The sequence below is a fragment of the Diabrotica virgifera genome, chromosome 8 (genome assembly GCF_917563875.1).
Source record: "Diabrotica virgifera virgifera chromosome 8, PGI_DIABVI_V3a".
Classification (NCBI taxonomy): domain Eukaryota; kingdom Metazoa; phylum Arthropoda; class Insecta; order Coleoptera; family Chrysomelidae; genus Diabrotica; species Diabrotica virgifera.
The window spans coordinates 219,138,986-219,160,083 of NC_065450.1; the positions used below are offsets into that span (position 1 = coordinate 219,138,986).

Here is a 21,098-nt window from a genome sequence, read left to right on the forward strand (position 1 = left end):
ATTCTCCACCCCAGACCCAGACTTATCCTAGTGTAAAAGTACGAAATTCACATACTTTTTTTTAATTTCTAAAATAAAAAGAACTGTACCAATATGAATTACCAACTGAACCAATATGAAGTATGTTATATGAATTTCGTACTTTTACACTAGGATAGCCCCTTAAGTTACTGAACATTTCCAAATACCAATAATATAACTGAAGTAAGGATCACATTATATACTTACAATTAATTAATGTACTTTTTAGGACGATAAAATATACACTACTTACTTTACTCAACATTTTTTATTTATTCAGTGCCCTATACAGTATAGTATACATGATATCGCAAGCAACAATATAATGTTTATGTTCCGTTTCTCAAACTTTGATTAACTTTACTAGATGATGCATTCTTACAGTCAAACCTACCTACAGCTCATAGGAACAACACTGTACGTTAATTCCTATTCCCTGACAAAGCCCCTGCGGCTCTTTGTCTCTAGGAACAGTCTTGCTAACTTTTCTACATCTAAAGACCGAGCTCTTTCATGTTCAATACTAATTACACTAAGATCACACAGTCTAGTATTGGACATAGAGTTCCTTAAGTAGGTCTTTATTATTTTTAGTTTAGAAAAAGATCTTTCACTACTTGCAACAGTTACGGGTAATGTAAGAAACATTATTAGTGCTGTATTTACGTTTGGGACACTTGATGCAATAAATTTATTCCTAATTAAATCAATAGATAATCAGCCAAGTGGCTGATTTTGCTTATTTTATTACTTTTGATATCGTCTTTGACTACATTTCTAAAGCAAATTACTTCATTGGTCAAAGCATGAGTCACATCAGATTCATATTTTTTACAAAACTCAGAGGCTGACTTTACAAGTTGTTCGTCAGAAAAATGTAATAAATTATCTCGGCTTAAAAAACTTAACGTGTCAGTTATACATACCATAGATTTAAACCTTTCGTTTAACTGTGAAATAAGAATATCAACAGCTCTCAAAAATACCTTAACTTTAAAGCAATGCACAGGATCACTAAACTCATAGTCACTAGAAAGTTCGTCAAAAAAGTCTTTACTTTTCTTTTGCGTTTGGAGGTCATTGAGGAATCAATATTCCACTTCGCAGCTAACTTTCTGGCTTGATCCAGGTCATCGTCGAATTCTCCTAGCAGTTCGCTCACAGTCTTTAAACACTTCTGAAGGAGATTCTTTGCATCATCTAGATTAACATCGGATCTCTGTAGTTTTGCTTCAACATATTTTTTTGCTAAAATTTTTCCAGAATATCAGTTTTAGGCGCCCCCCTAAGGCCTGCGCCCCAATGCACCGCATTGGTTGCATTGGCGTTAGTTACGCCACTGATCGCTAAACACGAATATGCCATCAGAATTGACCTCCGGAGGACGTGGTGGCCAAGGCCACTGCAAGGGAAGTCATCTTCTAGAGTTTCGATGGTTTTCCGCATTTAATTGATGCAAATGAATTACTGGAGGGTTTTTTGAGGTCGCTAAACACGAATATGCCACCAGAACCGACTCCCGGAGCACCTGGTTTCCAAGGTCAATGAAAGGGGCTCCTGGAGTTTCGAGGGTCTTTGGTACTATATTAATGCAAACGGATTAGTTATAGGTTTTTGGGGTTGCTGAACACGAATACGTGATCAGCACAGATACATGAGCACCTGATGCCTAAGATAGGTTATTTTCAAGTTTTTAATTTCAATCTAGGTACCTATTCCCCCAAAATAAAAAAATGCACTTTTCCTGCAAGGTACAGCAAATAAATTAACATTTGTTTAATCACCCCTTATATTAAATTTATACAATGCAAACTAATAACTACCCATTGAATATATAGGTAATGAGCCATTTGTTTTAATTTGGATGTTCCTGACAGTCTGTCATTAATAAGTAAATTATTGGGTTTGATAAAGAAAATGAGCAGTTTGTTATCTGCACCAGTGAAATTATGAATCAATATTTTTACATTATGGAAAAAGGTATTTATTAGTTATACCAACGTAGCTACTTACACACGGAAAAATATTTATTATCGATAATTAGTTTGTTGGTTCCTTGCAGAATTTTCTATCACAAACAATATACTTTTAAACGAATTTAATACAATATAAAAAAATTCGAAGAATTTAAATACAGTTGAGTCCGCGAATCTTTACCCGTGCGTCATCATTGAAAGCATACGAAATAAGTCGATGATAAGTCTGAAATTGAAATTTACTAAACGCAACAGCAAGTCACTTACTATCAATTGCTGTTGCGTTTAGTAAATTTCAATTTCCGACTTAACATCGACTTATTTCGTATATTTTATATCGTCATATTATTTTATATTCTCTCCTATAAATAATAAAAACGTTTCATTATAAAAAAGTTCTTTTTATAAAAGGTTAATAATTTTTTCACTCTTCTCGGTTCAGTGCTAATCCTGTCCATCTGGTCCTTGTGTATCTTTTTAGGTCATCCGACCATCTCATCTACCCTTTCCTCTTTTATTGTCCCAAGGTCTCCAGTAGGTTATCGCTTCATTCCATCTTCCGTATCTTGCCCTCCGCTGTTCTTCTTCTTTAGGTGCCATCTCCGCTACGGAGGTTGGCAATCATCATAGTTATTTTAATTTTTGAGGCAGTAGCTCTAAATAGTTGTTTTGAGCTGCATCCAAACCATTCTCTTAGGTTCTTCAGCCATGAAGTTCGTCTTCTTCCGATGCTTCTTTTGCCATCTATCTTTCCTTGCATTATGAGTCGCAGGATGCCATACTTCTTGCCCCGCATCACATGTCCGGGATACTGTAGTTTTCTTTCTTTAATTGTAAGTTCAACTTCCTTCTCTTCACCTATTCTTCTCAGTACTTCGTTGTTCGTAACTCTATCTACCCAGGAAACCCTCATAATTCTTCTATAGGTCCACATTTCAAAGGCGTTAAGTCGTCTCATTGTCTCTACATTTAACGTCCATGATTCCACTCCATAGTATAGTACACTGTATACGTAACATTTTGCTAGGCGTACTTGAAGAGCTAATGTTAAATCTTTGCTACATGTTAAATATTTCTCCTCTGCTGTTATGTCCTGCAAATTTCAATTGGAAAGTAGCTGCATGTTTGTTTACGTCTCTCACTTTGGTTTTATTTCTGATCCATGTATTCCTTTTTATCACTTAGCTTGATACCCAGATCTGTCTTTTCATTGCCCTTTGAGTCTTGGCCATCTTTTCTATTTTTTTAAAAGTCCATGTCTGTGCTCCATATGTAAGTACTGGTAGGACACATTGATCATATACTTTTGTGTGGAGATATTGGGCATATTTCTGGTTTTTCAGGATATAGCTCATTTTTCCGAATGTCACCCATGCGAGTCTTATTCTCCTGTCTATTTCTGCTGTTTGATTTTCTTTACTCACTTTCATTATTTGCCCTAGGTATATGTACTCCTTGACTTTCTGTATTGTACTTGTTCCTATTTGCATGGTTTCGTTGTCCTTTCCTACGTATGTCATATATTTAATTTTTGTGTAGTTCATTTTTAGACCTATCTCGTTTGCTTCCTTTCCGATTGTGTCATTATTTCGTTAAGATCTTTTATATTGTCTGATATCACCGCTGTGTCATCCGCATATCTAAGGTTATTCAGCAGTTGTCCATTGATGTTGATTCCTTTGTTGTGCAATTCAAATTTTTTGAATATATCTTCTAGTGCTTGTGTAAATAATTTTGGGGATATTGTGTCCCCTTGCAATCCTCTATGGAAATGTAGTATAAACACTAAATTCGTTACTTTGGTCTCCTAAAATTAGTTTACGAACAAAAATGACAATGTACAAGTCGGTTATAAAACCAATTTTTACGTACGGATCTGAATGTTGGCAAATGATGACGTATTAGTGAATTAAAGATGTTAAAGTACGATGACAAGCCGAAATATACAGTCACCTTTACTTGATATCAGCAAGAATAGTAATCGAGAGACCCAAAAACCAATTGGGACCGTGCAAGTTCGGCAAAGCGACCCCTATTTCTACGCTCTATACTAAAATTCGCACTTTTAATTATATTGGCCAATTATATTAGTCCTGGTTACTGGATAATTGTCAAGGCCAAAGTCCAAAAAAATAATAAGAAGAAAAAATAAGATTCAGGTTATGTTATGAAAACGTCAACAATTAGGCATTCCAAATCACGTGATATAATATGGCTGCTGGATGGCAAAACTGTCATCCATAGGCGTATCCAATTATTAAACCACTTCATATTTAATTTGCTATCACAATTTCACAGATTTCGCTACACAATTAACAAAAAACAAAACCAAACAGGATATTCTTTACAAATTTGTCAATATTTAATGTAAACATTAGATACGCGATGACCACCCCCCTTATCTATATCTATGGCCATGTCAGTTTAGCCATCCACCGGCCACCACTGACAGTTCATTGGAATCCCTAATTGTATGTAGTAAATAAAATTAGTTATTAAAATGCAGTACTGCAAGCAAAATAAAATTAATTAAATTTACCTTTATATAATAATTGCATATCATATCAATATTGTGGAGCAATATATATTTTTTCTGCTTCATTGACAGAAGGTATGAAATATACGTCAATTTGACAATTTCAATTGACAATATGAATTATTTAAGATAGTTGCAATATTTCTCCGCGACTCGCGCACGGTCGTTTCTCGTTTCCCCTTCCAAGTACTTGCACACCGCGAATACTGAAAGGTCAGCAGTTTTTTGGTTAGGAAAGGAATTTTACTTCCAAGATGTTTGGTGTATACATTGCTATAAGATGAGTATGGATTTTGTAGGATTTTTTGTGTTGAAATGTTATAACCACGTATGTTATTCCACGAGTCTTAGGCTGTAACCCCTTCTCAAGGAGGAACGACTCTCGAGTATGTTTGGGATGGAACTGTCTTCGACAGTTGATGTATTACGTCGGAGGGAAAGTAAAGAGAAGCAGAAACTAAACGATAAACGATGAGATCTGCATTAACCACACAAAGTGTATATCCTCTGGTCAATGCCGATCACTTCTTACACTTCTTCATTTGAAGAAGTGTAGGAAAAGTGTAGTGTTTTTCATTGTGTGGAAAAAAAGAAGAGAATAAGTGATCAGCGACCACTTCTTACAACATTCTGGTCATTGTTGATCACTTTTTGGAATTCTTGGTACTTCTTGTACGCTTTAAGGTCAAAGAAGCTTCCACCAGTCTACGTCATCGGAGACCCTGATGGCATGGTTATCAAAGTGATCTTGAAACTTGAACCTGCTTGTTCTACTACTCAAGCCTCTTGATTCTCAAACTTATTTCCTGACTTTTTCCAAGTATTTAAATAGCAGTATTTGATTTTTATTCATAAGTTATAGATAGATAAAAATGTCCTTGTATTTTTCTAATAGCTTACATTTTTTTTCCAAATGAACAAAGCGGAAAGATAATGCTGCTAAATATAACAATATTTAAATGGAATGAATTAATGACACAAATATTTATTCAGCACCTTTACGCAAATCTGTTCTTACGAACAACTTTACTTCACTTGTTTTTAATATCAGTTATCTGAACAAGTGTTACCCCCTTGGAATGCAAAAAGTCTTAAATATATTTTAATATTATTAAGTTGTTGACTCACATAATAGCTTTTATCAATACATATATAAAAATTATCTACACATTGTATAATTCTGGAAGTTTAGTGTATTTATTAAGATATTAATTGCTTGGTTGAATCATAAAAATAATCCACTTGTTCAAAATAACTGATTTTATTACTTTACTTAATACCCATAAAGACAACTATAAAATGTTTTAAGAAAGAAACTCTAAACAGTGACTCTCCAAAAACTTGCACCACAGAATGACACGTGAAAATAAGCTATAACCCAAGCTGGGCAGCAACTATTAAGAAACATAAAATAAGCTTAAACAATTTTTATTAGGATTTTTTCGATTTTGGGCTACCTATTTGTCATTCAAAATGTTAAAACTTCATGGATGGATTTTGAAAAAAGAATTTTCCAGTATTTCTGGAGAAAAATGAAGAAAATGGATATCAATCAAGAACTGTAGAATGGGGTGCAATGAAGGATCAGGGATATCCGAGGTGAGATATGCCATACAAATATACAACAACGGCATTTAAATGTAGAATTGGTCTCAGGAACAATTATTATTAGTAGAAGTAATTGCTCACAAAATTGAAAAGTGTTATAGATTTGGGATCTGTCATCTTAAATCCCCATTTTATTGTAACTTAAAGCTCTTATTACTTTTATATTTTTTCAAAATAAATATTGTTTTAAAGAATTTTCATCATTTAAAAAATGAAGTTCCTCAGATTATTTTTTATTTTTTTTTGTATTAATTATGCAACTAATAATATACTACAACCACTACTTAGGCTTCATTCGTCATTTCAACTGTTGTATAATATAATGCCTATATTTAAACCTATTATTAAAACAGTTTAAGTAATGACTATTTTTATTTTCATTAAAATTTATTTTTAAAACATATTTTTAATGAGAATTGTAAAAATCCATCTAATGAAGAAGATAGCCAGTTAAACTTCAAACTATAATAATAATAATTAACGAAGTTCATGCAATGCTCTAAAATAGAATATTCATTTACTAAAAAAAATACCACAGTTAGGCTGTCTGATTTTTGGTGATTTATCTTTTCCTATTTTGTCCACACGTTTTCCCCATTCTAGTTATGTGGTTATTCCATTTTTATTTTCTATTTAGTGTCCATTCGTTTATATATTGTGCGTTCCATTTTCTTCCAATGTCTTCACTCCTCTTTCGATTTATTAGCGTATTTCCTGTAATTCTTCTCAGTATTCTCATTCCTGCCGTTTCCAGTAGTCTTTGTGTTGTGGCTGTATTGGGTCTTTTTCTGATTCACATTCTGGAGTGATGAAGGACTTCACATTCTCTTAGTCACAAAAGGATTACGATGAGGAATAATTTTATTTATTAGGTACTTCAGAACCAGAAGTATTATTTTTTATAATATAAAAAACGACTATTGTATCTACTATCATTCTTTCGAAGGTTCTTTCATAGATCCTTAGCTCAAACCATCGAATTAGGAATAGTTTGACCCCCTAAAGGAATTCAACCATTTAATCCCTTAGAAATTCCAAAAAATGGGGATGAAGATCAATACTGCGAAAACCAAAGTTATGAAAATATCAAAGAACCAAATTTACCCCTTCCAATATATGTGAACCACCACCAACGAAAATGTCTTGAGGAGAATAGGTACATATAGGGAGCTGCTTAAGATCATCAAAGTTAGCTACCTGGGACACATAATGAGAAACGAAAAGGACTGAAGGAAAACGGGGTCCCGGTAGGCTCCAGATTACATGGCTTAGAAATATCAGAGACTGGACCGGCCTTGATTCAAGATCTTTGTTTAGAGCCGCATTGGACAGAGAGAGATTTGCCAGTATGGTCGCTAACCTCCACTAAAGGGGACAGCACAATAAAAAGAAGAAGAATTCTGCACTGAAGACCATGTGAAGTTGTCAAAAGCTTTGACATGTTCACGACTAGGAACAAAAATATCTATGTAAGTACATTTTAAAATATGTATTAATTTCTGACCCTGGTGAGATTCGAACCCACAACCTTTCGGATTTTTTCGCCTGCCTTTGGATCGACTACCTGAAACTACCTGAAAGGGGGGGTTACAACTACTGGAAGGTCTCTGAGGGCTATGGTGTTAAGCGTATAGAGCTCAAAGTACATCCCAATGGGGGTTACAACCCCCAAACCCCCCTAGTTACGCCTATGGGGATCGGTACTCACCGGAGGGACCGCAGACGTTCGGATACAATTAGCGTCTCTTTGCAAATACAATGACGTCGACTTTGCAAAGTAACAAGACACTTACTCAACACACACACTATACATGACACTAGGTACCTAACTGTTCAAAATTACCGTACCTACCATGCCAATGGCCATTAGTTGTCGAGGCAATAGCTAAATAAATAAAAAAAAGAATGTGTGTGTACTTTGTACGCACGTAAGAAGTTATACTTCTATTATAATATAATTTCAACGAAATAAATATACAGTCGGAAAAATGAAAGAATACCCATGAACGAACATATAAAACACGCTGTATTTTCCTGTCACCGTGTCACAAAGAAAATTGTCCAGTGCAAGTACATGTAACAATAATTATTACATGTACTTGCGCTGGCCAATTTTTTGTGTGATACGGTGACAGGAAAATACAGCGTGTTTTATATGTTCGTTCATGGGTATTCTTTCATTTTTCCTACTGTACTTACTTAACAGTTACAATACAAAAAATTAACAATAATTACCAAAAATGAACCAAAACTTAACAATGCCAAATATTAAAAAAAAAAAATAAAGAAAAAAGTATGAATCGTCCGGGATTTGAACCCGCAATCTCGCGATATTTTGATCTCTGGTCCAATGCTCTACCAACAAGGCCATCAAGCCGCATGCTACTTACCTTTCAGATATACCTACATAATTATACATCACGGTGACAAGTGAAATATAAAAATAGATGTTTTATTATTTTACGCCCAAGGAAGACATATCCAAAGACACAAAATTATAATAAAAAACCTTTTAAACCACCTTTTTCAAATTGCGCAAGTTGTATTATTAATATTAATGTTAATAAATGAAATATAAATATTTTGACGTTTCACAATTTGACAATTCAATTTTAACTGCAGTGCCTTAAAATTTTTAAAGCACTAGTGCCTTAAAGTAGCATTTTTAACGCTCCTATGGAGTCCTAAAAATTGCATTTTTAACACGTTTGTAGAAAATATATTAAAAAACCCTAATATATTCTTTCCTCACCTTTTCTGGACTGATACATACATAAATTAAAACATTTTGAAGTATAACTTCAAAAATATAATATGAAAACTATTTAAAAAGGCAGTATAACTATTAACTAACCTTTGTTGTTTCTCTTCCCACAAATTTTAAAACGCAACAACCTACATAACCAAACCGTCAACCGTCCAAATCACAGCTGCGCTACAGCTGCCATATTGGATAATTTTTGACATGTCATTTGAACATCCAATCAGAACAAAGTTATAATGCGCATGCGCCCGGATCGTAGGTTTTAACATATAAAAATTCACCCTCATATTGCGCGTAAAGAAGTATAACTTCAAAAAAAATATATGTACATTTTAGCACACAGATTTTTGTTAATAATAAACTCCAGTAAATGAAATAATACTGAAATAGGACACAAATAACAATATTGTAAAATAAAAAAATATTTTTGCAGAGATTTGCATTAGAATGGTACATAATAGCCAATAAAATTTAATTTGCGTAAAACGGAATCATTGAACTTAAGTAAGCTTAGCACAGATTAATAAAATAAACTAAAATTTCCACACACAATGGTTGTTTATGGCAGTGTAATACAATAATAATAATGCTGGTATGTATTTCTAAGATTTTTTAATTGCATTATTACCTTGTTTAAATACTGATTTTTATGAGCTTTGTTTAAAGATTTATCGCAGATTATGGGAAATAGTAAATGGTCCCCTTTTCAGATATGTTATCTCATTCCATTCTCTATTATGCTTGGATTTTCTGGTGGAGACTATTCTGTAACAGAGTTATTAGTTTATAATTAATATACAGGGTGTCCAGAAACTCTACCGACAAACGAAGACAGGAGATTCCTCACATAATTCCAAGATATTTTAACCTTTTAACCCAATTCACCTAGTTCGAAAATGCTAAGGGAGCTAGAGCTCTTTGAAGATGGTGTCTTGTAATTAATTTTTCTTAACTAACTCCAGAACGCTTCTATTGAGAAAAACAAAAATTGGTATGCATATTTACTTTTCAGAGATGAATCGATTCCATCCATTGCAAATTTCTAGTACCGGTCATAGGCGTCCGTTTTGGGTAGGGCAACAGTTATTTTATCGCATAACTTTTTTATCTCTAATTTTTAATCATTTTTGACTCTGGATTATTAAATTGTGAGGTATTCTACAAGTAAAAGGTACTCTTGTTTTAAGTCGATAGGATAAACCGTTTTCTATAAAAATCGATTTAAAAATTTTTCTTTTTCTAAATTTCCAAAAAAAAATTAAAAAAAAAACTATTTAGAAATCCGAAAACTGGTACGTTTATTTATATTTCAGAGATGAATCGATTAGTCAGGTCAATGGTTATTTTATCGCATAACAGTTTTTTCCTTAATTTTTAAGCATTTTTGACTCCAGACTATTAAGTTATGAGGTATTCTCGTACTAAAAGTTACTCTTGCTTTAAGTTGGTAAAATACTCCATATTTTTTTGAAAAATTTCTTCATTTTTTTTTAAATTCAAAGACGAAAAATTAGGCTGTCTGATTTTTGGTGATTTATCTTTTCTTATTTTGTCCACACGTTTTCCCCATTCTAGTTATGTGGTTATTCCATTTTTATTTTCTATTTAGTGTCCATTCGTTTATATATTGTGCGTTCCATTTTCTTCCAATGTCTTCACTCCTCTTTCGATTTATTAGCGTATTTCCTGTAATTCTTCTCAGTATTCTCATTCCTGCCGTTTCCAGTAGTCTTTGTGTTGTGGCTGTATTGGGTCTTTTTCTGATTCACATTCTGGAGTGATGAAGGACTTCACATTCTCTTAGTCACAAAAGGATTACGATGAGGAATAATTTTATTTATTAGGTACTTCAGAACCAGAAGTATTATTTTTTATAATATAAAAAACGACTATTGTATCTACTATCATTCTTTCGAAGGTTCTTTCATAGATCCTTAGCTCAAACCATCGAATTAGGAATAGTTTGACCCCCTAAAGGAATTCAACCATTTAATCCCTTAGAAATTCCAAAAAATGGGGATGAAGATCAATACTGCGAAAACCAAAGTTATGAAAATATCAAAGAACCAAATTTACCCCTTCCAATATATGTGAACCACCACCAACGAAAATGTCTTGAGGAGAATAGGTACATATAGGGAGCTGCTTAAGATCATCAAAGTTAGCTACCTGGGACACATAATGAGAAACGAAAAGGACTGAAGGAAAACGGGGTCCCGGTAGGCTCCAGATTACATGGCTTAGAAATATCAGAGACTGGACCGGCCTTGATTCAAGATCTTTGTTTAGAGCCGCATTGGACAGAGAGAGATTTGCCAGTATGGTCGCTAACCTCCACTAAAGGGGACAGCACAATAAAAAGAAGAAGAATTCTGCACTGAAGACCATGTGAAGTTGTCAAAAGCTTTGACATGTTCACGACTAGGAACAAAAATATCTATGTAAGTACATTTTAAAATATGTATTAATTTCTGACCCTGGTGAGATTCGAACCCACAACCTTTCGGATTTTTTCGCCTGCCTTTGGATCGACTACCTGAAACTACCTGAAAGGGGGGGTTACAACTACTGGAAGGTCTCTGAGGGCTATGGTGTTAAGCGTATAGAGCTCAAAGTACATCCCAATGGGGGTTACAACCCCCAAACCCCCCTAGTTACGCCTATGGGGATCGGTACTCACCGGAGGGACCGCAGACGTTCGGATACAATTAGCGTCTCTTTGCAAATACAATGACGTCGACTTTGCAAAGTAACAAGACACTTACTCAACACACACACTATACATGACACTAGGTACCTAACTGTTCAAAATTACCGTACCTACCATGCCAATGGCCATTAGTTGTCGAGGCAATAGCTAAATAAATAAAAAAAAGAATGTGTGTGTACTTTGTACGCACGTAAGAAGTTATACTTCTATTATAATATAATTTCAACGAAATAAATATACAGTCGGAAAAATGAAAGAATACCCATGAACGAACATATAAAACACGCTGTATTTTCCTGTCACCGTGTCACAAAGAAAATTGTCCAGTGCAAGTACATGTAACAATAATTATTACATGTACTTGCGCTGGCCAATTTTTTGTGTGATACGGTGACAGGAAAATACAGCGTGTTTTATATGTTCGTTCATGGGTATTCTTTCATTTTTCCTACTGTACTTACTTAACAGTTACAATACAAAAAATTAACAATAATTACCAAAAATGAACCAAAACTTAACAATGCCAAATATTAAAAAAAAAAAATAAAGAAAAAAGTATGAATCGTCCGGGATTTGAACCCGCAATCTCGCGATATTTTGATCTCTGGTCCAATGCTCTACCAACAAGGCCATCAAGCCGCATGCTACTTACCTTTCAGATATACCTACATAATTATACATCACGGTGACAAGTGAAATATAAAAATAGATGTTTTATTATTTTACGCCCAAGGAAGACATATCCAAAGACACAAAATTATAATAAAAAACCTTTTAAACCACCTTTTTCAAATTGCGCAAGTTGTATTATTAATATTAATGTTAATAAATGAAATATAAATATTTTGACGTTTCACAATTTGACAATTCAATTTTAACTGCAGTGCCTTAAAATTTTTAAAGCACTAGTGCCTTAAAGTAGCATTTTTAACGCTCCTATGGAGTCCTAAAAATTGCATTTTTAACACGTTTGTAGAAAATATATTAAAAAACCCTAATATATTCTTTCCTCACCTTTTCTGGACTGATACATACATAAATTAAAACATTTTGAAGTATAACTTCAAAAATATAATATGAAAACTATTTAAAAAGGCAGTATAACTATTAACTAACCTTTGTTGTTTCTCTTCCCACAAATTTTAAAACGCAACAACCTACATAACCAAACCGTCAACCGTCCAAATCACAGCTGCGCTACAGCTGCCATATTGGATAATTTTTGACATGTCATTTGAACATCCAATCAGAACAAAGTTATAATGCGCATGCGCCCGGATCGTAGGTTTTAACATATAAAAATTCACCCTCATATTGCGCGTAAAGAAGTATAACTTCAAAAAAAATATATGTACATTTTAGCACACAGATTTTTGTTAATAATAAACTCCAGTAAATGAAATAATACTGAAATAGGACACAAATAACAATATTGTAAAATAAAAAAATATTTTTGCAGAGATTTGCATTAGAATGGTACATAATAGCCAATAAAATTTAATTTGCGTAAAACGGAATCATTGAACTTAAGTAAGCTTAGCACAGATTAATAAAATAAACTAAAATTTCCACACACAATGGTTGTTTATGGCAGTGTAATACAATAATAATAATGCTGGTATGTATTTCTAAGATTTTTTAATTGCATTATTACCTTGTTTAAATACTGATTTTTATGAGCTTTGTTTAAAGATTTATCGCAGATTATGGGAAATAGTAAATGGTCCCCTTTTCAGATATGTTATCTCATTCCATTCTCTATTATGCTTGGATTTTCTGGTGGAGACTATTCTGTAACAGAGTTATTAGTTTATAATTAATATACAGGGTGTCCAGAAACTCTACCGACAAACGAAGACAGGAGATTCCTCACATAATTCCAAGATATTTTAACCTTTTAACCCAATTCACCTAGTTCGAAAATGCTAAGGGAGCTAGAGCTCTTTGAAGATGGTGTCTTGTAATTAATTTTTCTTAACTAACTCCAGAACGCTTCTATTGAGAAAAACAAAAATTGGTATGCATATTTACTTTTCAGAGATGAATCGATTCCATCCATTGCAAATTTCTAGTACCGGTCATAGGCGTCCGTTTTGGGTAGGGCAACAGTTATTTTATCGCATAACTTTTTTATCTCTAATTTTTAATCATTTTTGACTCTGGATTATTAAATTGTGAGGTATTCTACAAGTAAAAGGTACTCTTGTTTTAAGTCGATAGGATAAACCGTTTTCTATAAAAATCGATTTAAAAATTTTTCTTTTTCTAAATTTCCAAAAAAAAATTAAAAAAAAAACTATTTAGAAATCCGAAAACTGGTACGTTTATTTATATTTCAGAGATGAATCGATTAGTCAGGTCAATGGTTATTTTATCGCATAACAGTTTTTTCCTTAATTTTTAAGCATTTTTGACTCCAGACTATTAAGTTATGAGGTATTCTCGTACTAAAAGTTACTCTTGCTTTAAGTTGGTAAAATACTCCATATTTTTTTGAAAAATTTCTTCATTTTTTTTTAAATTCAAAGACGAAAAATTTTCAAATCGATTTTTCTACAAAACCGTGTGTCCTACCGACTTAAAGCAAGAGTACCTTTTAGTACTAGAATACCTTACAATTTAATAATCCAGTGTCAGAAATGCTTAAAAGTTAAAGACAAAAATGTTATGTGATAAAATAACGGTTGCCCTACTCAAAAAGGATGCCTATGATCGGTACTAGAAATTCGGAATGGATGGAATCGATTTTTCTCTGGAAGATAAATATACGTACCTATTTTAGTTTTTCAAAATTGAAGCGTTCTGGAGGTATTTAAGAAAAACTAATTACAAGACGCCATTTTCAGAAAGCTCTAACTCTCTTAGGAAGCATTTTCGGACTAGGTGAATTGAGTTAAATTGTCTCAAAATTATCTGAAAAATCTCCTGTCTTTGTTTGTCGGTAGAATTTCTGGACACCCTGTATAGTACACACAGAAGCTATAAACAAAAAACGTAGTTATAGTCCAAGATGTTGGTAAAGGGGATTAATATTGATATGACCCAAGATAGAATTGTGTGGAGAAATGCAATTAGGGAAGCCGACCCCGCATAGGGATAAGGCAAAGAGAATGATGATGTATAGGGTGGCCAGAAAGTCCCTTTACACTAATGAATTATTTTTTTTATTCGACAGACGGAAAAATAATAACACACTTTTGTTTGTAAGTTATTTATTAATTATTTATTTATCTAAAACATGGGTGCGAAAACCTGCATTGCCGCAACACAATTTGGTACGACGCCATGTTCGTATGCTCATCCATCTCAGCATGTCCGGAGTAACCGGAGTTACTGACAATCCGGTAATACTATATATTATTTATCTATGAGTTACTGACGTAAAAGCTGGGCGCACTCCGTTTCGCAAGTCCTCATTCGAAACATATCTGCATTTATAACGTTCTCTTTAATAAAATTCCACAGTGAATTGTCCGGCGCTGTCAAATATAACCGTCTTGGAGGCCGAGAAATTGGAGAACCACGTCCAATCCATCGGTTCGGAAAGATTTCATTCAGGCGTTTGTGAACAACGAGAGGAAAATGGGATGAGGTGCCATCTTGTTGAAAAGAAATATATCAGCAGTGCCCTGCGCTGTCAATTGCAATAATAACCTTTATTTGATTATCTGCAGATAAATAAGTGTGATAAGTTATGGAGCCTTAAAAAAATATGGCCCAAACAGATAAGTTGACAAATGGATAACAAAGCTAAAGCACTCAGGAGTCACTCAACCGGGCGAGGTACAAGTGTAAAACCAACAAGAAAAAAATAGAGATCCAGAACCACATGATCACGAAAGCTCTGAATATACCTGGATACGTCCCATTAAGGTACGTATTTGGCCATACGCAACAAAAGAGAGTCCTGAGAAGAATGATGAATGATGAATGGTATAGCTCAGGGGTTCAGATAGGTGCCACTCCATTACGGAGTGTGACTAGTTTGATCTTCGGACGTGTGGGTCCCACTGTTCCATTAGAACACACATGGCCCCCGAGGCTGGGGTTGTAGGAGTATGTTTGTGTCAGGTTTTAATAAAACTGTGAATGAATGTATCCAACATATTAATTCTTCTTCTTTTGATATCATAACGCTGTATGGGTCTTGACAGTGGCGTACTGATAGATCAGCGGGCCCTGGTTCCAGTTGTGACGCGGGCCCCCTCGCCCAATAAAAACACACATTGTATATCAAAAGTTTTTAATAAACATTAAATATACAAATCATCATATATCATAATCATCATTGTAAACTATGATATATCATAAAAATTAATTATCATTTTATAAAAACTCAAGCTAATTTATAGTCCATTTACTCACGGCTTTTGCTGTATATTTTAAAGAACCGCTTGCATTGACATGAAATTTGGCATACACATAGCTAACATGCCAAAGAAAAAAAGTGATATTGTGCCGATGTGTGATACGTTCAAGATAAGTCCGGAATTCGGTAAACTGGCTAATTCTAAGCAACTTTAGTTCTATAGTTTTTTCACTAGTCAACACTTTTCGCGTTATTTGCGAGTGAATATTTTCATTTTTCAACAAAAAAAAACCACGTTTTTAGACGGTTTTTCTCAAATAAAGTAAGTATTTTAACTTTTCTCAAAAAGTAAGTATTTTATCGAAATAAACAAAATATTCCTAGTAGAAATATAGCTTATAAAAAAGTGAAAAAAAAAAATGGCGTACCTACCTATATACGAAGTCTGTAGACTCAGTAGGAGCAGAGTTGTAGGTAACTAATGAAAAGTAGGTCGTTCGTCAAATTTCAAACCGAATATTTCAACGTGAAATAACCAAAACATGAAGCACTTTTCGCAAAAAACTCATCATAACTTTTTAAAAGTGTTAAAAAGCTTTAATTTTTGGTTTCTTAAAAAGTTTCTAGCATCAAAATTAAGTATGAAACGCTCAAAATAAAGTTGGTCCCTTTTAAGTTATTGGTGATACCAAAAATCTCAAGCAGTAAAACACTATATATTTTGCTATTGTGAGTATTTTGGAATTTTGTTTTCCTGAAGACAAAAATTGGTTAAGATATAACCCATTTAACTAGAGCCTTTTCAAAAATAAGCACTTTGAACCAATGAATCTTACAGATCTTATAAACAATATATAAGTAAAGTAATTTTTGTGAAGCGGTATAGCAATGAATAATTTCATTTCGGATGCTAATTATTAGGAAATGATTTTCACGATTTTTTTACCAACAAAAAAAGGGCCAACATTCTTTTGGTCGTAATTTACTTTTGATGTTAAAACAATAATAAAGCTTTTTTTAAATACTTTAAAAGAGTTAAAATCACTTTTCACGTTGAAATATTCAATTTGGAATTTTAATTGTAAGAACCCACTTTTCATTAGCTACAACTCTGCTTCTACTGGGTCTACAGACTACCATTTTTTTCATTTTTTCATGAGCTATATTTTTGCTGATAATATATTTTTTGTTAAAATACTTATTTTTGAGTTATTAAAGTGTTTTTTTGTTGAAAAATAAATATTTTCACTCGCAAATAACTCGAAAAGTATTGACTTAGAGAAAAAACAGTATAGAAAAAAAGTTGCTTAGAATTAGTTAGTTCGTCCAATTCAGGACTTATCCAGTTCTCTGTGTTCCTTAATAAATTTTGTTTTTTGATGAATAGGTATTCTTCGTTTTAAGTATTAGGGTAAGTGCTACACAAAAATTGAAATTTATTAAGCAGTTACGTTTCCTAGTGTGTACTTGTGGAGTTCAAAATGTCGCCATCAAATTAGAAACAAAAGAAGCAAAAAGTGCGTTAGAGCGGGCCCCTGCGGGGCCCGGGCCCTGGTTCCACGGAACCCGCGGAACCATGCTCAGCACGCCACTGGGTCTCGACCTGTCTGGCTATGCCGTTTTATTCTGACCTCTCCCATGTCCTTCTCCTCCATTTTCCTACCTTCACAGTTTTTAAGTCGTCTTTCACGTCATCCCACCAGCTCGTTTTGGGTCTTCCATTCTTTCGTTTTCCTATTGGTTACGTTGTAACATTTTCTTTGTTACTATTTAGCATAACAGCCTCTAACATTTTACAAATCGTACAATATCGTACCCTTCATTCAATTCATTAATCACGTAGTTTCTTCTGACTGAAGAGGGAGCATTATCTTGCACCTGATCATATACCTTCGCCTTCGCATTATCTATTATTAGTGAGAATTATAATAGTAATTATATTTGCTGTATGTCTCTTCTACTAAATCTAAGTTGTGTATATTTAAGTCTACTTTTTCATTTCAAGGGGTACTAATATGCGATAGATACTTAATGATTATAATGCAAAATACCCTAATCACCTACAAATATATACCGATGCTTCAAAACAAAGTGATGGTGTGGGCTGTGCTTTTTATATACCATCACTAGATGTCAAAGAAAAATTTAAACTGAATTCCAATACATCAATATTTTCAGCAGAAACCATAGCTATCATAAAATCATGCCAATACACCGAAAATTAAAATATCAAACAAATCATAGTTATTTATGATATAAGTGTTAAAAGTACACGTTTAAGGCACACATGTGAAAGTTTGCAGAATGAGCGAGAGCGAGTTCTGCAATTCACATGAGTGCCTTAAAAATGTACTTTTTAACACGCATATCATACAATATTTTTTCTACAAACGTAATTACAGGACAATATCTACAAAAACTTTTACTTGAACTTGACTGACATTCCATTTTTATATTTTTTTGACATTACATCAAAATTGCCTATACGGTCAATACGAACTTCAGTGCCTTAAAAATATTTTAAAGCACTAGTGTCTTAAAGTAGCATTTTTAACGCTCGTATGGAGTGCTAAAAATTGCATTTTTAGCACGGTTGTAGAAAAACATATTATCCGACTCATTATCAGTTTTAAAAAGTTTCTCTAGTCCATAGGCGTAACCAGGGGGGTTTTGGGGGTTATAACCCCCCCATTGGGATGGACTTTGACCTCTATACGCTTAACACCATACCCTTCAGAGACCTTCCAGTAGTTGTAACCCCCCCCCCCTTCCAGTAGTTGTAACCCCCCTTAGGATCATCCTGGTTACGCCTATGCTCTAGTCAACTAGACGAAAATTCTGTTAACCTAAATCCCTACATCAAAGAATTAAAGATACTATTATCTAATCTAACAACTATGCAGTGTAATATAGTGTTGACGTGGATTAAAGCTCATATTATTGGACTCGAAAATAATGAAAAAGTAGATCAGTTTGCAAAAGCAAAAGACAGCATTTTCAGTGGTGAAGAAACATTGAATGATATTGGACTTCAAGAATGTATAACCATAAGTAAAACCAGATTACATGATAACTGGACACTTCAATGGAATCAATACTGTATAAATTGTCCGACAAAGGTATACTCTTTTACATCAGAAAATCCCGACAGATTATTGGCATAAAAATTTAGATTTTTCAAGACACGATATTGTTACTATCTCTCGACTAAAATTTGGCCATGCCTGTTATCCCGCACATCTATACAGAATAAGCGAAATAAAAACGGAACATATGCAGTTAATACAGTGTATCGGAACTACGTTTGAAATAGTCGACTAATATAAAAGTTTGACACACATAAATCATAGCAACTCAATTACCTGTCTTCTTAGGCTAAGGCTACGGCCATAAAAGCGACAATTTACGGTGCCATAAAAGCAGTAAAATGAAGCGCGAAAATTGGTCCCGCGGTGAGTGTAGTGGATGGCCAGACTGAGCTGTAAAACGGGTCCATCTTCAGCGTCATGTCGCAAACAAATGGACCTAGGTCCAAATTTGTAGCTCATCTAGCCACAACCACGACCAAAACACTGTATTTACATCTCGCGACACGCCGTAATTTACATCCCCGTCAAGCCATGCTTTTTACTGCAGTTACTGCCGGTTCATTTTACTGCTGTTACAGCGCCGTAAGAGCAGTAAAATGAAGCGGCCGTAAAAAGCATGACCAGATGGGGATGTAAATTACAGCGTGTCGCGAGATGTAAATACAGTGTTTCGGTCGTTGTTGTGGTTAGATGAGCTACAAATTTGGACACAGATCCTTCTTACCAGGACCCAATTTCGCGCTCCATTTTACTGCTCTTATGGCGCCGTAAATTGTCGCTTGTCTGGTCTTAGCCTTAGCCTAAAAGGAAACAGGTAGTTGAGTTGCTATGACTTATGTTTGTCAAACTTTTATATTGGTAGACTATTTCAAACGTAGTTCTGATATAATGTATTAACTGCGTATGTTCCGTTTTTATTTGGCTTATTCTGTATAAAATCAATATAATACAGTCGGATTTGTGCGATAATTGCAATACAATAAATGACTTGGATCATATATTTTTTACATGTGACAAATATGTGACAAAAAGAAATTTGTTGAATATGCAGCTATTGCAAGAAAACGTTTATCCCCCATATAATCTGATGAACTTACTAGCTTTGAACAAACCGTCAATCTTTAGAATTCTTTTAAATTATGTTAAGTCGTGTAAATGGAAACTTTAGATTATAAAATTAAAATTAGTCGTGTAAATTAATAATACCCCGTATAATCCGGTCAACTTAGACATCAAAATGCTTGGCAAATAACAAAAATTGCCGTAGAGCCAAATTTTGGTGGAGAGCTAGGGTATACCATAACAAATAAAGTTTAAAAAGTCCCCATCGATCCCATGTGTGCGTCAAAAGTTATTCGGGGTCAAAGGTCAAAATTTGAGATTTTTTGGATTTTTTTCGAAAACGGTAAGTTTTATCAAAAAAAAACCTTAAACCAAAGTTGTAGATCTTAAAATTCTCTACAAAAATAGTTCTTACTATTTTTTTCCTAAGATTTGCCATTCCTGAGATATCGCGATTCAAAGAGTCACATTATACATGATATGCACACGTTTCCACACCACACCTGTGAGGTAGTGTACTCGGCGCGTTTTTTTACCGTGGTTTCCCCTGTAGGCCTACTCCACTAACTGTTTTGACAATTTTAGGATAATTTAAGGAAACAATACCGGTCAAGTTCTAGATATTACCTTATTATTGATATTGATTATTGATATTGCTATTGATTATTAGGTTAACTATTGTTTTGATTTCTTTAGATATTTTAATCAGATTCATATTCTTGAAAGTCTACTTCAACAGTCAAGTCTTCTTCGATTTCATCTTCTTCCTCTTCCTCTTGCTGGATGTTCAAAAATTGTTCAAATGTGACTGAGTCATTGGTCTCTTCATTAAAATCACAGGAGTCTTCCTCTGTTGTACTAAACTGGACATTTGAGCAAGACTGACCTTGGCAGTTGGTACACACTAGAGAACACAGCAACATGACTTTTTTACATCCACATTTGGCACTACAACCTTTTTTGCAATTGCAAAAAATAGTGTTAAGGAGTTTTTCTGGAGCAGGTGGGAGTAAGGTTTTAATC

At 33.9% G+C, this 21,098-nt stretch overlaps 1 protein-coding gene and 1 long non-coding RNA gene across 2 annotated transcripts in view; one reads left to right on the forward strand and one right to left on the reverse strand.

The window, feature by feature from the left end:
* Positions 1-21,098, reverse strand: part of LOC114336350 (putative inorganic phosphate cotransporter) — a 122,258-nt gene that overhangs the window by 62,070 nt on the left and 39,090 nt on the right. The gene's annotated exons all lie outside the window — the stretch shown is intronic.
* On the forward strand, positions 1,904-6,335 carry LOC114336366 (uncharacterized). The gene is made up of 2 exons (XR_007700093.1): positions 1,904-2,001; positions 5,847-6,335. It is a non-coding gene; the product is annotated as an uncharacterized LOC114336366 (long non-coding RNA).